Source organism: Pollicipes pollicipes, unplaced genomic scaffold (genome assembly GCF_011947565.3).
Source record: "Pollicipes pollicipes isolate AB1234 unplaced genomic scaffold, Ppol_2.1 Scaffold_7231;HRSCAF=8579_pilon_pilon_pilon, whole genome shotgun sequence".
NCBI lineage: Eukaryota > Metazoa > Arthropoda > Thecostraca > Pollicipedomorpha > Pollicipedidae > Pollicipes > Pollicipes pollicipes.
In genome coordinates, this window is record NW_023597034.1 from 6,483,771 (window position 1) to 6,488,816 (window position 5,046).

The 5,046-nt window shown below is 48.3% G+C and overlaps 1 pseudogene; it reads left to right on the top strand.

The window, feature by feature from the left end:
- Positions 1 to 2,812: 2,812 nt before the first annotated feature.
- LOC119110759 (uncharacterized) lies at positions 2,813 to 2,992 on the top strand (annotated as a pseudogene).
- The last annotated feature ends 2,054 nt before the right edge of the window (positions 2,993 to 5,046 follow it).

Consider the following 5,046-nt stretch of genomic DNA (forward strand, 5'->3'; position numbering starts at 1 on the left):
ACGCTTCACCGAACGAATATCCGTTAATTACATGGACTTACCACCTTACCAAGCACGCGCATACGCATCACTGAAGGTAGGGGGGGGGGGGGGCACCGCGCGGACAGTAACTGCAGACGCTTGAAGCACCCCGATGGGACCGGGCTTAGTGGTTAAAAAGGCTGGATCTCCAGCTCTTTTGGCGAGATTACGACCTTCATGGGGTACAAAGGTCACAGCCGTACAAACAAGGTAATGTGTGCAATGCATCACAGCGCACCGAAGGTAAATGTCCGTTGAAAAGTGTTCAAAAGTCCACTTTTCCGCTACTGACGTGCTGGTGGATCTGCTTGGCTGCGCGCCACGCCGCTGAAGTCGCTGCCCTGGAACCAGAAGCCAGGCTCCTTCAGGCACGAAATTCGCAGATGAAGCCGTGAAGTGACGATGATATTGCGTCGCTAAAATTGCCCTTGATGATGCTCCCACAGTGGCATACGTGGGTAAAGCTCGCAGCAGTTCGATATCGATATTCAGCAGACATCGACTCCTCCGATTTCACGAAACTTGTATAAAAGAGAGCCCAAAGTGCAGAGCGATCTGATCTCCAGACGTCATAACGGGTTCACCGCTAAGTAATGCAAGATATGTAAGCACAATATTATACATATATATATATATATATATATATATATATATATATATATATATATGTATATATATATGTATAATATTGTGCTATATATATATATATATACATATATATATATATATATATATATATATATATATATATATATATATATATATATATATATATATATACATACATATGCAAACATAGTCCTGCGTGATGGTCGCTAAGTCGGGCAGCCTAATGTTCTAAAATTGATATCAATCTGTGATTTTAATGTGCACATAAGTTCAGTTAAGGTTTTTGAGGTGAAAAAGGTTGGAAACTTAAACTGGAGTGCGGGTCATATCACGATACGTGATGACCTCGCACAAACTGTGGTAAGTGACACGTTTCCAGAAATGAAATGTTATGCCGGGTTGAATGATGCCGCTTGCATGATCGAAGCGTGCCAAGTTCATAAATCAAACACGTTTCAAAGCGTCTGATTTCCTTCACTGGATCGGATGGGCCGGGACATCATCCTCTCATTTACGAAACCGTTCAGCGGGCGGACCGCCCGCTGTGACAGGTGAGGGCCAAATCGCTCAGCTCGCCACGCGCGGGCCTGACGAGTGGGTTCGCGTGTGGTGGTCAATGTCCCGAAATGACAATTTGTAAGATGAATGGCTTAACCCACGCCCGGCTGGAAGGAAGATAACTTTCCCCTCCAGATTTTCGAGCAGAGCTCAAATCTGAACGTTCGCACTAACCCAAACTTCCAATACCTGTTTATCTATTAATTTGGCATCCTGTGCGCAAATTTGAACTTTTTTATCTACCAACCTCTGAAAAGTTATGACCAAACGCAACTTTTTTGTGAATTATTTGCCAGTTGCCCAATTTTGTTTTAGTATCAAAAGATGAAAATACATTTCAATTGCATATGTTAGATTTTTAGAGAGAAGAGGATTTCTGCCCTATAGTCAGATGATTTTTTGATATTTTATCGTAAGTGAGAAAAATTTTACGCGCTTTTGCGTAGTGTTGGTATTCACATAAAGGGAGGAGGGTACTAGCTCACATGCACAACGATGATATGATCATAGAGCACATGAGCTTGGCCCAGGTCATGACCTACCTATATGGGTGCAGTCTACAAAACACATGCTGAGCTCGAAAAATAAATTTTATCCGGTATTTCTTGGCACATGATTTAGATACACCACTGAAAAACATGTGTTATAATTTAATGCATAATGAGCCCACAACAGGCCACGCGAGAGCATGCAAGTTCATATGAGGTCATCCAAGGCCAATGCCCTCCGTTGTCGGCAGCGGAGATGCTAGATAAACGGGTGTGACACGTGTAGCCACCTGTATATCGTGTTTGTGGAGGTGGTGCATTAAATTTGTCCACACAAACGTGCCCGCTCTCAGTTCGTTACAAATACCTTACCAAGCGTGGACAGCATTATGTATAAGGTGTACAAGGCTATGTGATCTTGGGTAGCTGCAGATGTATATCACATTATTTCTGACCTCCGAAAAACATTATACCTGTCGCATAGATCCGGTTAACACTTGCAATTTGTCATCGGCTTGTGAATCCTACCTAGGTTGACCTAAGCTGACCTTAAGGTCACCATAGGCTGGTATTTTTGCGTTTGGGATACGTTTTTACAGCTGCACCTGATGAATAAACTTGGTCAAAATGGTCAGAATAAACTTGGTCACTTGGCTAACCCTCTTTGACATAGGGATAATTTCACGTCATTGGTCTATTTATAAGACATCGAGATGTCCTTTCCTGTGAGTTCAGTTGAAAGAGCGCTCAAGTTGCACGAGAATGCCCTCGTTCGAATCCCAACAAACCCAATAAGACTATCCAGGTTATGATATGTACATGACTGAAAGCGAACCATCACCCAGCCCTTCTCAGGACTCAAGAACACCTGAGGACGGCTTACATTCTCACCGGCCGACACGTTATCTGCGTAGTAAGACACCAGATGGGGACAACAGTCTCGACAATTATCCCATCCGTGATGATAACGCCTCGTCTCAGCACTTCCGTACAACTGCTTCATCAATGCTCCAATGTATTCATTCTCTTAGAAGCTTCAGCACAGATTTAAGGGTCCGGTCACATATAACTTTTTTTGTAAAACACTGTCGCGTGTAAATGCGCTGCAAAGCCTGAGCGCATCCGTTTGTCTTTTTACCATTTCTCATAATGAAACATGACCTTTTAAGAATACAAATCTCTTCTGATCAGCATCATATCTGATACGTCCCCTACATGGGGACCAGAATATTGAACTCATTTTTGAACATTGGAGGGGTTACTGGAGCTTGCTTTCGCCCTGCCGCGGGTTGGCCTGGTTGGCCGACCGATGCCATGTCACCAACAGCGCGTGCCGTCAGGCCGACAACATGCAACGCCAACGCATCACATGGTTGTACAAGCGAACGCCATACAGACCAAACGCCTGACAATGACCATGGCCGCCGGCTGTGCATATCAGTGTTGCACGCCCTGCGGCCAGAGGTCTCTGCCGGCAGCGTGGCATTTACACATCGCCTGCGCGCCGTCCAATGGTCGGCTGTGTTGCCTGATCCAGCGCACGGGCAACGCAGCCGGAGGCCGTGCGGCCTTCCCGGCCTGGCGCCATCCCTCAGCTGCATGGGCGTCTTCGTTTGCGATGCGCGGCCGCGCTCTACCACGTGACGCGGCGCGACGCCGCACTCAACTTGCAACAAGTCGGCAACACAACTCCCCAGCTGCCGGGAACGCGCCACCACCACGGACGCAGGACGACCAACCTGGCTCTCGGCGCCCGGTGCGACAGCCATCTAGCGGCTATGCTGGACACTAGCAGCGGCTGGGCGATTTTCGACCGTAGCGATGCGCGTCCCGGCGTCAGTTGCACGCCCACAGACGCGGTGCACGTGTTCTGCCTCTCGCCAACACTGGGCACGTATTGATAGTGACGGTGTGCTGTCAGGTGACCAATGTCTGGTCACGTCATCCGTGATCGCCAGTCGGGTGACGCGACGAACAACGCACTGGCGTCGTCGGCGCCGGCGACCGCTCCATGGGCGCAAACCGTCGACGACCTCCGGCCACGCGCTAGTGTGCCGACGCAACTGCTGCGCGTCTCGACCAACGGGGATTGCGCGGACGACTCAAGTTGCAACAAGATGCTCTGCAAAGTGTCATGTGAGCTGGTGCCCATGCGCGGCGGGGTGAGCACTGCTCGCCGTCGGTCGCTAATCGCTCGCCGACCCGGCGCACTGGGCCAGGCGCGTGCACGTCGGCCTTCCAGAGCGACAGCGGCCGGCACGACACAAATGCACCTGTTGCAGTTGCATCCGCATCGCTTTTCGGCATTTTGGCTAACATCAAAGTGTAGCACTGCCGCACCTCCCCTTGTCCTAGTGTTTTGTTTGATCTGTGTATAGTGTAATCACCGCATCACGAGATGTCCCCCCCCCCCCTTAGGGCTGTGTGCCCACTGTGTGGGTGCAATTGATCCTTATTTGTTCCGTGTATTGGTGCAATCGAATGACAATCACAACGAGATGCTGCCCCATTGCCTGAGTTATGTTCTACTTATTCTCACCTAATCCGTGTGTTGGTGTAGTTACGCGACAATGATCAAGACCTTCCCACCCCGCCCCTCCTTCTTTTTCTGCTTGTGGCGCGTGTGCGCGTTCTGTACTGATTATTATTTGTCCTGTGCATTAGTGTAATCATTTGGTATCAACACGAGATGCTTCCCGTACCCCCGGACTGTGTAGCACTCCGGCGTGTAGCCTCCGCCCGTTCCCTGGGCTGGCCGGCCGGCTGTGGGTTTGCCACTTCCCTGCAATGTCCGTAGGCGTTGGGCAACTGCGGCCTTCTCGTTTGGTCGCAGTTTTGCCACCGGCAGTTTTGAGTAGAAAACCGTTTTAAGCTGATAGCTCTCGAACCAATCAAAATAGAAGGCTGCTTTTTTCTTGCAAACGATGTAGAACTATTTTACCAGTTGTTGACTACATTCTTGATCACCGGGTGATGAACTAGAAATTTGGGGTGACATTTTTTTGGAAAAATGCAAATTTTCCACATGCGATTTCTTACATGAAAGTGCATGGTCCATTCAGTGTGTGAATGAGGCAGCAAGTGCCTCTGTGAATGCGAACAGTTTCTACAGCAATTGCAAAATCTACATCGAACGCGGCTTGTAAGTGTTTTTTTCAAATAAGTTATAAAGTGTACATGCGTTAATTTTTTAGGTTACACCATCGTGTTCGCCGCGCGCTTACGCGTCTAATGACCTATACTACAATAAGATTGGACCACTGGAAGCATGCAACATTCTTGAATTGCGCAATTTTCCATGGTTTTGTTTCTGAAACCCGCTCCGTTTGAAAGCAGATTGCCCGTGCGATTGCCCGAACGATACACAATT